Raw genomic sequence first — 17,536 nt, 5'->3', positions numbered from 1 at the left:
GTGGCATCGCATGGGCTATAAAGGGGCGTGCACGCCGACCGCCATCTTACTTCTGCCGATCGTAGCATAGGGAGAGGTTGCTGCAGCTGCATCAGAAGAAGGGATATAGTTAGGGAGGGAAGATTAAGCCCCGAAATTGCTTGTGCTTTAGCGATTTCCACTGTCCAACACCACCTTTTCTTTGCAGGGACAGAGGAGTTTATATTTTTTTGCATCAGCTCTGTAGCTTATTAGGCTGCCTTATAAGGCTCCCTGATAGCTGCATTGCTGTTTGTACGCCACTGTGCAAACCAACTGCTTTTTTGAGTTTTGGTGCAGTCTTCCCCCCAAAAAAGGGAGATTTAAATTGTCAATAAGTGGAGCTACGTCATTTCTGTTAGTTTGTCGTGTATCAGCCAGCCAAGTTCTGCCACTTACATTGTGTAGTGTTATACACTGTGCCTGAGTTTTGGTGCAGTCTCCCCCCCAAACAGGGAGTTTTAAATTGTCACAAAGTGGATCTACGTCAATTCTGCTAGTTTGTCATATATCAGCCAGCCACGTTCTGCCACTTACATTGTGTAGTGTTACACACTGGGCCTGAGTTTTGGTTCAGTGTCCCCCCCAAAAAAGGGAGATTTAAATTCTCAACAAGTTTATATACACCTTCTACCTTGTTTTACAGTACCATATAATGGTTGTTATTTTGGTTAGATTTTTCCAAAAATGAGGAAGTCTGGTGGAAGAGGCCGTGGGCGGTCGTTGCCAGCTGGTACTGATGGTGGTGGTGGTGGAGCATCTGGTGGTAGTGGGAAAAGAAAAATAGCACCAAAGGCTCGAGGTGTTGAGCCAGTGTCATTGTCTGGCTACACAAGGCCTCAAAGGCTCCCTTATCTGGGAGTAGGAAAACAGCTTTTAAAGCCGGAGCAGCAGGGAAAAGTTTTGGCTTTCCTTGCTGACTCAGCCTCTAGCTCTTTCGCCTCCTCTTCAGAAAGTTTGAAATATAAAAGCAGCGAGTCGTCAGTGAATGCTCCCAGTCCAGAACAAGTCGCTTCCTTGTGTCCTTCACCCAAACCAAAAGTGAAGGATGCGGCAGGCGACACTACAGTTTACTCCATGGAGCTCTTTACACATACCGTGCCTGGGTTAGAAAGGGAAATTGTTATCAGCCCATTACAAGATGAATCTGACATGGAGTGCACTGATGCACAGCCACAGCTATATTATTATGCTGTTCCATCGACTCAGATCACTACATTGCCCTCGCAGTGTACTGAGCCAGAATCTGACACTGATGAGACTATGGTGCCCCTTCATGAAGACTATAGCACCTTACACGGTGACACAGAGGACGGTGCACATGACATTGAAGAGGAGGTGATAGATGACCCAGTTGTTGACCCAGATTGGCAGCCATTGGGGAAGAGGGTGCCACTGCCAGTAGCTCAGAAGCGGAGGAGGATGATCCGCAGCAGCCATCTACATCGCAACAGCTTTCATCTGGCAGGCCTGTATCTGTCCAAAAACGTTTGTCAAAAACAAAAACAGTTTTAGGACAGCGTGGCCGTCCGGTGAAAGTAGCACAGCGTACAATGCCTGAAAAGGTGTTCCATAGTAGGAAGAGTGTAGTGTGGCAATTTTTTAACCAAGATCCGAATGATCAGTGCAAAGTTATCTGAAAGAAATGCTCAAAGACCTTTAGCAGAGGGAAGAATCTCCAAAATTTAAATGCAACGTGCATGCTTAGACATTTAACCAGCATGCACTTGCAAGCCTGGACTACCTACCAAACGTCCCGTGCCGTTGTTGCACCTGCTCAGAATGAAGATAGTCAGCAACGCTACATTGCTTCCCTCACTGTAAGCCCACCGGTTAGGACACCATCAGCAGCAAATGTGTAGGTATCGTCGCAAGGCCAAAGCAGTCAGGGAATCACAAGGTTCTTGGTAGGAAACACTGTATGTAGGCCAATATCAAGAATACCATCACCAACCCTCTCTCAATCTGCCATGTCCACCACCACCCCCGCTAGTTCCACCATATGCAGCTCTCCAGTCCAGCTCACCCTACAAGAGACTCTCGTTAGGAAAAGAAAGTACTCATCCTCTCATCCGCGTACACAGGGTTTGAACGCCCACATTGCTAGACTAATCTCGTTAGAGATGATGCCCTACCGGTTGGTTGAAAGAGAAGCTTTCAAAGCCCTGATGGCCTACGCAGTACCACGCTATGATCTACCCAGTCAACACTTCTTTGCGAAAAAAGCCATCCCAGCCCTCCACCAGCATGTCAAAGACGGCATTGTCCATGCACTGAGGCAATCAGTCAGTAGAAAGGTGCACCTCACAACAGATGCATGGACCAGTAGGCATGGCCAGGGACGTTACGTGTCCATCACGGCACACTGGGTTAATGTGGTGGATGCAGGGTCCACAGGGGACAGCCATAGTGGGACCATTCTGCCTATCCCACGTTCTAGGAAACAGTTGGCTGTAGGCATTCGCCACCCCTCCTCCTCCTCCTCCAGAAGCGAAAGCTCATCCACAGAGCGCAGTCGCACGACCACTTCATCCTCAGCTGCCAGTCTTGGACTCGAGGTGTCCCATTATCGAACAGCTTGTGTTTGGGCGACAACAGACACACCGCGGAAGTACTGGCTGGGCAGTGTACATCTTGAGGCAGGCAAGTGTTATGATACAGTGGTCTAGGAGCAACATGGAACGAGCTCTGAAGGAAGTTGTAACTGTACTGACCGCAGTCCCTAAGCTCAACACAACACTAGAAGTAGCCGTGGAATGCTCCTAACTCTCCCTAGGCATCTCGTCACAGCCTAAGAGCTAACTACCCCTAAAGATAGAAGCAGGAAAGCTATCTTGCCTCAGAGAAAATCCCCAAAGGATAGATTAGCCCCCCACAAATAATGACTGTGAGTGGAGAGGGAAAAGACATACACAGAATGAAATCAGGATGAGCACAGGAGGCCAGTCTAACTAAATAGATAGGACAGGATGGAATACTGTGCGGTCAGTATAAAACACTACAAAAATCCACGCAGAGTTTACAAAAAAACTCCACACCTGACTAAATGTGTGGAGGGCAAATCTGCCTCCCAGAGCTTCCAGCAAGACAGAATTAATTCACACTGATAAGCTGGACAAACATAGCACAGAATGAATAAGTCCACAATCTATGGACAGAAAAGGGCAAGTAAAAACTTAGCTTAGCTGAACTGGTCAGGATAATAGGGAACTCCAAAGAGATGTGAATCCAACCAGGAACCATTTACAAGTGGCACTGGCTGAAGATAGAGCCAGACTTAAATAGCCGAGCAGAAGAGACGATAAGTGGAGGCAGCTGATGACAGCTAACTCCAAGGAGCAGCCATACCACTAGAAACCACAAGAGGGAGCCCAAGAGCAGAACTCACAAAAGTGCCACTTACAAACACCGGAGGGAGCCCAAGAGCGGAATTCACAACAGTACCCCCCCTCTTGAGGAGGGGTCACCGAACCCTCACCAGAGCCCCCAGGCCGATCAGGACGAGCCAAGTGAAAAGCACGAACCAAAGCGGTGGCATGGACATCGGAGGCAACAACCCAAGAATTATCCTCCTGGCCATAACCCTTCCACTTGACAAGAAACTGAAGCCTCTGCCTCGAAAAACGAGAATCCAAAATCTTCTCAACCTCATATTCCAACTCTCCCTCAACCAACACCAGGGCAGGAGGGTCAACTGAGGGAACAACGGGCACCACTCCGCAACAAAGATCTATGGAAAACATTATGAATGGCAAAAGAGGCAGGAAGAGCCAAACGAAAAGACACCGGATTAATAATTTCAGAAATTTTATAAGGACCAATAAACCGAGGCTTAAACTTAGGAGAAGAAACCTTCATAGGAACATGTAGAGAAGACAACCAAACCAAATCCCCCACACGAAGCCGGGGACCAACACACCGACGGCGGTTGGCAAAACGTTGAGCCCTTTCCTGAGACAACGTCAAATTGTCCACCACATGAGTCCAAATCTGCTGCAGCCTGTCCACAAAATCAACACCAGGACAATCAGAAGGCTCAACCTGCCCAGAAGAAAAACGAGGATGAAAACCAAAATTACAAAAGAAAGGTGAAACCAAAGTAGCCGAACTAGCCCGATTATTAAGGGCAAAGTCGGCCAACAGCAAGAAAGACACCCAATCATCCTGATCAGCAGACACAAAGCATCTCAAATAGGTCTCCAAGGTCTGATTAGTTCGCTCAGTTTGGCCATTAGTCTGAGGATGAAACGCCGAAGAAAAAGACAAATCAATGCCCATCCTAGCACAAAAGGCCCCCCAAAATCTAGAGACAAACTGAGAACCTCTGTCAGACACAATATTCTCCGGAATGCCATGCAAATGAACCACATGCTGAAAAAATAATGGAACTAGATCTGAGGAGGAAGGCAACTTAGGCAAAGGTACCAGATGGACCATTTTAGAGAACCGGTCACAAACAACCCAGATAACAGACATCTTCTGGGAAATAGGAAGATCCGTACTAAAATCCATGGAAATATGCGTCCAGGGCCTCTCAGGGACCGGCAAAGGCAAAAGCAACCCACTAGCGCGGGAACAGCAAGGCTTGGCCCGGGAGCAAGTCCCACAGGACTGCACAAAAGCACGCACATCGCGCGACAAGGAAGGCCACCAAAAGGACCTAGCAACCAAATCTCTGGTACCAAAAATCCCAGGATGCCCAGCCAACACTGAACAATGAACCTCAGAAATTACCTTACTTGTCCATCTATCAGGAACAAACAGCTTCCCCACTGGACAGCGGTCAGGCCTATCAGCCTGAAATTCCTGAAGCACCCGCCACAAATCAGGGGAGATAGCAGAAAGAATCACCCCCTCCTTAAGAATGCCAACCGGCTCAAGGACTCCAGGATAATCAGGCGAAAAACTCCTAGAGAGGGCATCAGCCTTAACATTCTTAGATCCCGGAAGATACGAGACCACAAAATCAAAACGGGAGAAAAACAGGGACCATCGAGCCTGTCTAGGATTCAGCCGCTTGGCCGACTCGAGGTAAATCAGATTCTTATGATCGGTCAGGACCACAACACGGTGTTTAGCTCCCTCAAGCCAATGTCGCCACTCCTCAAACGCCCACTTCATAGCCAACAACTCCCGATTGCCGACATCATAATTGCGTTCTGCAGGCGAAAACTTTCTGGAAAAAAAAGCACATGGTTTCATCAAAGAACCATCAGACTCCCTCTGAGACAAAACGGCCCCTGCCCCAATCTCAGAAGCGTCAACCTCAACCTGAAAAGGAAGAGAAACATCCGGCTGACGCAACACAGGGGCAGAAGTAAATCGGCGTTTAAGCTCCTGAAAGGCCTCAACAGCCTCAGAGGACCAATTCGTCACATCAACGCCTTTCTTCGTCAAATCAGTAAGGGGCTTAACCACACTGGAAAAGTTGGCAATGAAACGGCGATAGAAATTAGTAAAACCCCAAAATTTTTGAAGACCCTTCACAGATGTGGGTTGGATCCAGTCATGAATAGCTTGGACCTTAACAGCATCCATTTCTATAGACGAGGGAGAAAAAATAAAACCCAAAAAAGAGACCTTCTGAACTCCGAATAGGCACTTAGACCCCTGCACAAATAAAGCATTATCACGAAGGATCTGGAACACCATCCTGACCTGCTTCACATGAGACTCCCAATCATCGGAAAAAATCTAAATATCATCCAAATATACGACCATGAATTTATCAAGATAATTGCGGAAAATATCATGCATGAAAGACTGGAACACAGATGGAGCATTAGAGAGCCCAAATGGCATCACAAGGTATTCAAAATGGCCTTCGGGCGTATTAAATGCAGTTTTTCATTCGTCACCCTGTTTAATACGAACAAGATTATATGCCCCTCGGAGGTCAATCTTAGTAAACCAACTAGCCCCCTTAATCTGAGCAAACAAATCAGTAAGCAAAGGCAAGGGGTATTGGAATTTGACCGTGATCTTATTAAGAAGACGATAATCAATACAGGGTCTCAAGGAGCCATCCTTCTTAGCAACAAAAAAGAAACCCGCTCCCAATGGTGACGAAGAGGGCCGAATATGCCCTTTCTCCAAAGATTCCTTAACATAGCTCCGCATGGCGGCATGCTCTGGCACAGACAGATTGAAAAGTCGGCCCTTAGGGAACTTACAACCAGGAATCAAGTTAATAGCACAATCACAGTCCCTGTGCGGAGGAAGGGAACTGGACTTGGGCTCATCAAATACATCCTGGAAATCCGACAAAAACTCAGGGACCTCAGAAGAGGGGGAAGAGGAAATTGACATCAAAGGAACGTCACTATGCACTCCTCGACAACCCCAACTAGTTACCGACATAGTTTTCCAATCCAGCACCGGATTATGTTCCTGTAACCATGGAAATCCCAGTACAACAACATCATGCAGGTTATGCAACACCAGAAAACGGCAATCTTCCTGATGTGCAGTAGTCATGTACATAGTCATCTGTGTCCAGTACTGAGGTTTATCCTTGGCCAAGGGTGTAGCATCAATGCCCCTCAAAGGAATAGGGCTCTGCAAAGGCTGCAAGGAAAAACCACAGCGCCTGGCAAATTCTAAGTCCATTAAGTTCAGGGCAGCGCCTGAATCCACAAATGCCATGACAGAAAAGGACGATAATGAGCAAATCAGGGTCACAGATAAGAGAAATTTAGGCTGTATAGTACTAATGGTAACAGACCTAGTGACTCTCTTAGTACGCTTAGGGCAATCAGAGATAACATGAGCCGAATCACCACAGTAAAAACACAGCCTATTCTGATGTCTGAATTCCTGCCGTTCTATTCTAGTCAAAATCCTATCACATTGCATAGGTTCAGGACTTTGCTCAGAGGATACTGCCATATGGTGCACAGCTTTGCGTTCGCGCAGACGCCGATCAATCTGAATGGCTAGAGACATAGATTCGCTCAAACCGGCAGGCGTAGGAAAGCCCACCATAACATCTTTAAGGGTTTCAGAAAGACCTTTTCTGAAAATAGCAGCCAGAGCCTCTTCATTCCATTTAGTGAGCAAAGACCATTTTCTAAATTTCTGGCAGTATAACTCTGCCGCTTCCTGACCTTGACAAAAGGCCAACAGGGTTTTTTCTACATGATCCATAGAATTAGGTTCGTCATACAATAATCCGAGCCCTTGAAAAAATGCATCTACATTCAATAATGCCGGATCCCCTGTTTCAAGAGAAAAAGCCCAGTCTTGAGGGTCACCACGCAGCAAGGATATGATGATTTTTACTTGCTGAATGGGATCACCAGAAGAACGGGGTTTCAAAGCAAAAAACAATTTGCAGTTATTTTTAAAGTTCAAAAACTTGGATCTGTCCCCAAAAAACAAATCAGGAGTAGGAATTCTGGGCTCTAAAGCCGGAGTCTGGACAACATAGTCCTGGATACTCTGTACTCTTGCAGCAAGTTGATCCACACGAGAAAACAAACCCTGAACATCCATGCCAAAGCATATATCCTGAACCACCCAGATATCAAGAGGAAAAGAAAAAAAAAGACAAACTAGAGCACAGAAAAAAAAAATGGTTCAGAACTTTCTTTTCCTTCTTTTGAGATGCATTTAATTCATTTTTGGCCACTTGTACTGTTATGATACGGTGGTCTAGGAGCAACATGGAACGAGCTCTGAAGGAAGTGGTAACTGTACTGACCGCAGTCCCTAAGCTCAACACAACACTAGAAGTAGCCGTGGAATGCTCCTAACTCTCCCTAGGCATCTCGTCACAGCCTAAGAGCTAACTACCCCTAAAGATAGAAGCAGGAAAGCTATCTTGCCTCAGAGAAAATCCCCAAAGGATAGATTAGCCCCCCACAAATAATGACTGTAAGTGGAGAGGGAAAAGACATACACTGAATGAAACCAGGATGAGCACAGGAGGCCAGTCTAACTAAATAGATAGGACAGGATGGAATACTGTGCGGTCAGTATAAAACACTACAAAAATCCATGCAGAGTTTACAAAAAAACTCCACACCTGACTAAAGGTGTGGAGGGCAAATCTGCCTCCCAGAGCTACCAGCAAGACAGAATTAATTCACACTGATAAGCTGGACAAACATAGAAAGCACAGAATGGATAAGTCCACAATCTATGGACAGAAAAGGGCAAGTAAAAACTTAGCTTAGCTGAACTGGTCAGGATAACAGGGAACTCCAAAGAGATGTGAATCCAACCAGGAACCATTTACAAGTGGCACTGGCTGAAGATAGAGCCAGACTTAAATAGCCGAGCAGAAGAGACGATAAGTGGAGGCAGCTGATGACAGCTAACTCGAAGGAGCAGCCATACCACTAGAAACCACAAGAGGGAGCCCAAGAGCAGAACTCATAAAAGTGCTACTTACAACCACTGGAGGGAGCCCAAGAGCGGAATTCACAACAGGCAAGGTAGTAAGTGATAACGGAAGGAATTTTATGGCTGCCATAGCCCTTTCAGAACTGAAACACATACCTTGCCTGGCTCACACCTTGAACCTGGTGGTGCAGTGCTTCCTGAAAAATTATCCAGGGTTACCAGCCCTGCTCCTGAAGGTGCGAAGACTTTGCTCGCACATCCGGCTACCAAACAAGCAACTCTTGTAGACCGTTTGGTTCAGGCATTCCCAGTACACAGCGGCGGTGATGGTTCTCACATGAGCTTTAGGGGGCAACATGGCAGAGGTGTTAGAGGTGCACAAATCCGAAGTGGCATTGGACAGAGTGGTTTTATGACCAGGTTGTGGAGTGATTTCGCAATGACCGCAGACACGACAGGTACTGCTGCATCGAATCAAAGTGACAGGAGACAGCATTTGTCCAGTATGGTTACGAACTATTTTTCCTCCCTTATTGATGTTCTCTCTCACAGGTCATTCCCCTTTGATTACTGGGCATCTAAAATAGACACCTGGCCTCAATTGGCAGAATATGCATTACAGGAGCTCGCTTGCCCAGCTGCTAGTGTGCTAGCTAGTGTGCTTAAGAAAGAGTCTTCAGTGCTGCTGGTTCAATACTGACCGAAAAAAGGACACGTCTGGCTACCCGAAATGTTGATGGTCTAACCTTCATTAAAATGAACCAATCATGGATTTCAAATTATTTTGCCCCACCTTCCCCTGCTGATACGTAGCTTGCCTGAAAAATGTCTTGCTTTTAGCCTCCTCTTACTGGCTGCTCCAATTCCTCCATTTGCAGCTGCTGAATGTCCACCGTAGGCCATTTTTATACCTCCCTAAATTGGCTGACTCCCCCCACAGGGCTGTGGTCACCACCTGGCGCAAGCACCCGTGCGAGTGCCATTTGCCTGGACAGGTGGGTGCGCCCACTCTTGGGCGACGGCACTGGCACAGGGTCCCTCATAGTACAATGAAGTGTCTCTGACGGTGGTGGTGCAAATCCAACGTCAGACACACCGTCTTAATATGAGGGGCCCTGTGCCAGTACCGCCACCCACGAGAGAGTGTTCCCCCCCAGCTCAAACAGTGCTCTACCACTTGCAATACTTACCTCTCCCTGCTCCCCACTGTGTAGTCTGTGCTGTTAAATCCTTCAATGGCACTGCCAATACAAATTTGTTGAAATGACAGATGATAGTAAAAATATACAGGGGCCCTGGCCTCCATTTAAACCAGTTAATACTTTGCGCCAACTACCACTGTCTGCTACTCAGCAGAGGAGCCCACCCCTGTACCTAGCTATGCCACCTGTTTATTTATGAACAATTTTTTGGCAGACATTTAGCCCACTTTATTATTTTGGCCTACTAACTCTGTCTGCACCACTCATTACAGTTGTCGTCCACTGAACAAAGCAATGCCGCTTGTTTAGTCCTGTTACCAATTTTGAACTGCATTTAGCCTTTTTTTTTTGGGGGGGCCTACTAACTGTGTCTGCACCACTCATTACAGTTGTCCTCCACTGAACAAAGCTAGGCCGCCTGTTTAGTCCTGTTACCAATTTTGAACTGCATTTAGCCTACTTTTGTATTTGGGCCTACTAACTGTGTGTGCGCCACTCATTACAGTTGTCCTCCACTGAACAAAGCAATGCCGCCTGTTTAGTCCTGTTACCAATTTTGAACTGCTTTTGAGCCTATTTTTTATTTTGGGCCTACTAACTGTCTGCACCACTCATTACAGTTGTCCTCCACTGAACAAAGCTATGCCGCCTGTTTAGTCCTGTTACCAATTTTGAACTGCATTTAGCCTACTTTATTATTTGGGCCTATATCTGTGTTTCCTCCTCATCCTGCCCATTGCCCAGCCACAGCTAGATGAGTCTGCTGGTACATTGACCCAGACCACTACATTCCCCTTGCACTCTACACAGCCAGAATCTGACCCTACTGAAAGTCAGGTTCCCCTTCCCGCATACTATACCACCTTACACGGGGACAAAGGGGGAAGTGCAGATGAAAGTGCAGGTTCCTTCATCAGGTGGGGGGGGGGGCATACTCGTTGGCGACGTCACTGGCACAGGGCCCCTCATAGTGCGCAAAAGTCTCTGGCAGTGGGAGGCGCCACCCGCTGTCAAGCACACTGCCGTACTATGAGGGGCCCTGTGCCAGTGCCAAGTGCCAACGAGTGGGTCCCCCCTGCTTGCTTAGCATCACAGCACTTGCAAAGTTGAAATACTTACCTCTCCCTGCTTCACCGCCGTGACGTATTCCTGGGCCCACGAAAATCTTGAGCCAGCCCTACCCCCCCACAACTTTAGCCAAATGACCCCCTGTTTTCAATGCCTAACTATTATTATAAAGTAAATTAAGATTGACAAGCTTAATAAATAAGAATGGATGTTTTTGGCATTAAAATTGGCACTGTAGGTGTTTTCCTGTCCTCCACTCACTGCCGACTTTGATTCCCCATTGACTTGTATTGGGCTTCATGTTACGGTCGGCCCCCGACTTTTCAAAACAATCGTCCGATTTCACCCGACCCGACTTTTGACAAAGTCGGGTTTCGCGAAACCCGACTCGATCCTAAAAAAGTAAAAGTCGCTCAACTCTACTCATCACTACTTTCCATCTCCAACTCCTCCTCCTGACATTTCAATATTGTTGCTGGCCAAAGACGTTTAAAAATTTAGCAAAAAGCATGTGAAGCAGATCTTTAATAGTGGTGATGACACTGTGAGCCACTGATCTACCAGAAAATTATTCCTGCTGGATTTACAGCTTTTGTAACAAAAAAATACCTCTCAAATGTATGGTAGAGGGCCACCTGATTGCCCTTACAAATGTATGGTAGAGGGCCACCTAATGGCCATCCCAAATGTATGAGTGAGGGCCGCCTGAGTAAGGGACGCCTTCCAAACATTCTGGTTGAGGGCTGGGTCAGGCAGGGAGAAATTAAGGTCAGGTTTAGGCAACTCTTAACCTAGTTAGGGTCCTTTGGTTATATCTCACCTGCTTTGTCCATCCTTGTGTATATAAGGATGCAGTCGTAAAAGAAACATAGCATCTCTGTCCACAAGCACTTGTCCACAAGTCGGTCATTAGGTAGACATTCACAGTAACTGTGTTGGTCAGGTCACAGGTTACACAGGAGGCACATGCTGGTGTAAGGCGGGGATGGAACACTATGAAAAATAGTGGTGGCTAGAGACGGAGTAACCAGGGATGGCCACCGCCTTGAGATTGCAGAAACCCAAGGTGTCCACAAGCCTGAACAGAAAGTTTTCCAGGGCAGTCTTTAAATGTGCCCGTTTTGTGTTTGTGCCTAGGCTGGGTAGATCAGTAGCTGGGTATTTCTTTGCGTTTCAAGGCCTTTGGTAGGGACAGCTGAACGCTGCACTGGGACAGGGAAGTGGATGTATTTGCAGATGGTGCTTGTGAATGTGTAATGACAGTTGCAGGGCTGGACACATCCACACATGCATCCTGAATAGGGGTTTGGCAAACATGTAGCACTGTGTCATTTCTTCCTCCATCTCTGCCTGGTCCACATGCAACTCTTCCTCTTTAATTGTGATCAAGGGAATGTTTGAGTAGACACAGAAGAGGGATGTTTACTCTGATTATAGCAACATCATCGCTCACAATCTTGGCTGATTCCTGATTCCCCACAGATGTCATAAATCCATGGCCACTCATCACTTTTTATGTGCGGAGGCAGAGCGGAATACTGACGGGCATGTTGGAGCTGGTATTCAACTACTGCCCACTGCTGCTCACAAAGCCTTGCCAAGAACATATTTAAAGGCAGTATTCAGGACTTTATGAAAAACAAAAAATATATCTAAGCACTAATGTTCAGGTAATTTTAACTTACCTGCCTGTTGGATCCGGCACCATTCTTACAAGGCACAAAGCGGTAACAGACTGCTCCTGCCGGGAATTCAGAAGCCTCTGCTTCTACATGTCTACACGGACTTCATCAGGAAATCCATTTCACTGTTTGGGTTCGGCCCCCCTGAACACCGGGTGTTTGTTGCAATGTCATGTGCATGACAGCTTGGCAAACACCGCTTCTGATCAGCGGTAGAATCATCACCCATGCTGTCAAATGACACCGAGAGCCCGCAGCTGTGATTGGAGGTATAAAATTTACCTCGTCATTGATGTCAGCTGATGGGACTACTGCTCCCATCAGCCGACGCCTGCTGCCGCTAATAACAGTAACTGCAGGAGTGGCTGATGGGAGCATTCATTAGTCGGCACCTGCACTGTAAATAAATAATTTAAAAAAAACGGCGTGGGTTCCACCTCATTTTTGACAACCAGACAAGCTAAAGCTGCCAGGTGAGGGCTGGTATTTTCAGGCTGGTAAGGGGCCTGTTGTGAAATCTGTGGCAGAGCTCCCTCCTGTGGTCACAAGTGGTACTTCGGCTGGTTCTCTCTGTGAGCTGTGTAGCCAAGAAGGATGGTTCACTGAGACCTTGTATAGATTACCGCCTTCTAAATAAGATCACGGTTAAATTTCAGTACCCCTTGCCATTGTTATCTGATTTGTTTGCTCGGATTAAGGGGGCTAGTTGGTTCACCAAGATAGATCTTCGTGGTGCGTATAATCTTGTGCGTATTAAGCGAGGCGATGAGTGGAAAACTGCATTTAATACGCCCGAGGGCCATTTTGAGTATCTAGTAATGCCATTCGGACTTGCCATTGCTCCATCAGTGTTTCAGTCCTTTATGCATGACATCTTCCGAGAGTACCTGGATAAATTCCTGATTGTGTACTTAGATGACATTTTGATCTTCTCGGATGATTGGGAGTCTCATGTGAAGCAGGTCAGAACGGTGTTTCAGGTCCTGCGTGCTAATTCTTTGTTTGTGAAGGGATCAAAGTGTCTCTTTGGTGTTCAGAAGGTTTCATTTTTGGGGTTCATCTTTTGCCCTTCTACTATCGAGATGGACCCTGTTAAGGTCCAAGCCATCCATAATTGGACTCAGCCGACATCTCTGAAAAGTCTGCAAAAGTTCCTGGGCTTTGCTAATTTTTATCGTCGCTTCATCTGCAATTTTTCTAGTATTGCTAAACCATTGACCGATTTGACCAAGAAAGGTGCTGATTTGGTCAATTGGTCTTCTGCTGCGGTGGAAGCTTTTCAAGAGTTGAAGCATCGTTTTTCTTCTGCCCCTGTGTTGTGTCAACCAGATGTTTCGCTTCCGTTCCAGGTCGAGGTTGATGCTTCTGAGATTGGAGCAGGGGCTGTTTTGTCGCAGAGAAGTTCTGATTGCTCGGTGATGAAACCATGCGCCTTCTTTTCCAGGAAGTTTTCGCCTGCTGAGCGAAATTATGATGTGGGCAATCGAGAGTTGCTGGCCATGAAGTGGGCATTCGAGGAGTGGCGTCATTGGCTTGAAGGAGCTAAGCATCGCGTGGTGGTCTTGACTGATCATAAGAACTTGACTTATCTCGAGTCCGCCAAGCGGTTGAATCCTAGACAAGCTCGTTGGTCGTTGTTTTTTGCCCGTTTTGACTTTGTGATTTCATACCTTCCGGGCTCTAAAAATGTGAAGGCGGATGCTCTGTCTAGGAGTTTTGTGCCCGACTCTCCGGGTGTATCTGAGCCGGCGAGTATCCTCAAAGAGGGAGTAATTGTGTCTGCCATCTCCCCTGATTTGCGGCGGGTGCTGCAAAAATTTCAGGCTAATAAACCTGATCGTTGCCCAGCGGAGAAACTGTTTGTCCCTGATAGGTGGACGAATAAAGTTATCTCTGAGGTTCATTGTTCGGTGTTGGCTGGTCATCCTGGAATCTTTGGTACCAGAGAGTTAGTGGCTAGATCCTTTTGGTGGCCATCTCTGTCGCGGGATGTGCGTACTTTTGTGCAGTCCTGTGGGATTTGTGCTCGGGCTAAGCCCTGCTGTTCTCGTGCCAGTGGGTTGCTTTTGCCCTTGCCGGTCCCGAAGAGGCCTTGGACACATATCTCTATGGATTTTATTTCAGATCTTCCCGTCTCTCAAAAAATGTCAGTCATTTGGGTGGTCTGTGATCGCTTCTCTAAGATGGTCCATTTGGTACCCTTGTCTAAATTGCCTTCCTCCTCTGATTTGGTGCCATTGTTTTTCCAGCATGTGGTTCGTTTACATGGCATTCCAGAGAATATCGTTTCTGACAGAGGTTCCCAGTTTGTTTCGAGGTTTTGGCGAGCCTTTTGTGGTAGGATGGGCATTGACTTGTCTTTTTCCTCGGCTTTCCATCCTCAGACTAATGGTCAGACCGAACGAACCAATCAGACCTTGGAAACATATCTGAGATGCTTTGTTTCTGCTGATCAGGATGACTGGGTGTCCTTTTTGCCTTTGGCTGAGTTCGCCCTTAAAAATCGGGCCAGCTCGGCTACCTTGGTTTCACCGTTTTTCTGCAACTCTGGGTTCCATCCTCGTTTCTCTTCAGGGCACGTTGAGTCTTCGGACTGTCCTGGTGTGGATACTGTGGTGGACAGGTTGCAGCAGATTTGGACTCATGTAGTGGACAATTTGACTTTGTCCCAGGAGAAGGCTCAACGTTTCGCTAATCGCAGACGCTGTGTGGGTCCCCGACTTCGGGTTGGGGACTTGGTTTGGTTATCTTCTCGTCATATTCCTATGAAGGTTTCCTCTCCTAAGTTTAAACCTCGTTTTATTGGTCCGTATAGGATTTCTGAGGTTCTTAATCCTGTGTCTTTTCGTCTGACCCTTCCAGATTCATTTTCCATACATAACGTATTCCATAGGTCATTGTTGCGGAGATACGTGACACCTATGGTTCCATCTGTTGATCCTCCTGCCCCGGTTTTGGTGGAGGGGGAGTTGGAGTATATTGTGGAGAAGATTTTGGATTCTCGTGTTTCAAGGCGGAAACTCCAGTATCTGGTTAAGTGGAAGGGTTATGCTCAGGAAGATAATTCCTGGGTCTTTGCCTCTGATGTCCATGCTCCCGATCTTGTTCGTGCCTTTCATATGGCTCATCCTGGTCGTCCTGGGAGCTCTGGTGAGGGTTCGGTGACCCCTCCTCAAGGGGGGGTACTGTTGTGAATTCTGTGGCAGAGCTCCCTCCTGTGGTCACAAGTGGTACTTCGGCTGGTTCTCTCTGTGAGCTTCCGTTGGTGGAGGAAAGTGGTACTGCGGCTTCTGAGTTTCCTTCCTCAGGTGTTGTGGTGAAGTCGTTAGGTGCTGCTCTATTTAACTCCACCTAGTGCTTTGATCCTGGCCTCCAGTCAATGTTCTAGTATTGGACCTGTTTCCTCCTGGATCGTTCCTGTGGCCTGCTGCTCTGCATAGCTAAGTTCCTCTTTGCTATTTGTTTGCTGTTTTTTTCTGTCCAGCTTGTCAATTTTTTTTTTTTCTGCTTGCTGGAAGCTCTGGGACGCAGAGGGTGTACCTCCGTGCCGTTAGTTCGGTACGGAGGGTCTTTTTGCCCCCTTTGCGTGGTATTTGTAGGGTTTTGTGTTGACCGCAAAGTTACCTTTCCTATCCTCGCTCTGTTCAGAAAGTTGGGCCTCACTTTGCTAAATCTATTTCATCTCTACGTTTGTCTTTTCATCTTAACTCACAGTCATTATATGTGGGGGCTGCCTTTTCCTTTGGGGTATTTCTCTGAGGCAAGGTAGGCTTATTTTCTATCTTCAGGCTAGCTAGTTTCTCAGGCCGTGCCGAGTTGCATAGGGAGCGTTAGGCGCAATCCACGGCTGCCTTTAGTGTGTTGGAGAGGATTAGGGATTGCGGTCAACAGAGTTCCCACGTCTCAGAGCTCGTTCTTGTTTTTTTGATTATTGCCAGGTCACTGTATGTGTGCTGACCTCTATGTCCATTGTGGTACTGAATTACCTTTCACAACAGGGGCCATGGATAATGGCCTCCACCCAGACTAAAAGTAACAGCCCACAGACACCTAGAAAAGACACATCTATTGGATGCACCAATTCTGGCACTTTGTTCTCCTTTTCCAACTTGCCCTGTAGCGGTGGCAAGTGAGGTTCATATTTGTGGGGTTGATGTCAACTTTGTATTGTCAGGTGACATCAAACCCACAGATTACTAATGGAGAGGCGTCAATAGGACACCTACCATTACTAATCCTATAGTTATATGGTAAATAAACACACAGCCAGAATAAAGTCTTATATTTGAAATAAAACAAAACACACTTTTACTTTTTTTTTTAACTTTTCAACCTGGACGGTGCCAAGATGTGACCATCCAAGCTGAGAACCACTGGTGGATGGGATGCTGCGAGCGCAGCATCAGTCACCAGCGGTGACGTTATCGAGGCTACTGCCGGCCACTGAGGCTGCGTTCCCAGCTCGGCTGAACTACAGTGACCTCAGTGAGATCCCCGCTAGCACAGTGAGAAAGTCTCATGGTGCAGAGGCAAGTTCACCGCAGTTCAAATTCACTATTTATCCCCCAGACATGGATTACGGCATGGGACAGAACAACGGACAGGTGAGGGAAATTATTTTTTTTATTTTTGTTTTATTACAGGAGACGAGGGATTCAATGGAATGGTTGTTATGTGGTGGGGCACTGGGGAGGCACGAGATGTTGCAGAAGGGCCAGCTGGGGAAAGCAGTCTTACTGGCAGCAGATAATGATGTCATGGTAGCTGAAGTGGGTCCCTGGACCTCTCAATGCTTCCCTCGTGTCCACAACAATTGTCAAAAGTGGGAGGTGGCAATTGCCGATGTTACAGGACCCCCGTGTGCACTCCTGTAGTGGTGGTGTCTACGTGAAGATTTTGGAGCGCCCATGATGTTTGTACAATCTCAAGCAGCCAGGCACAGGTGAACTTGTAAACAATTTTACTGAAAGAGGTAGTGAGGCACAGTCTCGCTCTTTTGAAGGCAAAGTTCACAGTATATTGTGCATATGAAAGTAATGGATCTCTCCTTAAGAGACAAGCAAGGCTATGGCCTCTCAGGGTGGCTGGAGCAGAGTTCTCTTCACTTGCGATTAGAGGAAATGCTATGCGTTGTCCAAGAAATATTACACTGATGGAGGGATCTTCACAGATTTGCTCTCAGTGGAAACACACTAAGGTGTGGTAGAAGTTTTGAGCCTA

This window comes from Ranitomeya imitator, chromosome 2, assembly GCF_032444005.1.
Source record: "Ranitomeya imitator isolate aRanImi1 chromosome 2, aRanImi1.pri, whole genome shotgun sequence".
Taxonomy (NCBI): domain Eukaryota; kingdom Metazoa; phylum Chordata; class Amphibia; order Anura; family Dendrobatidae; genus Ranitomeya; species Ranitomeya imitator.
The sequence above is the reverse complement of the archived record's forward strand: the minus strand, read 5'-3'. Positions refer to the sequence as shown.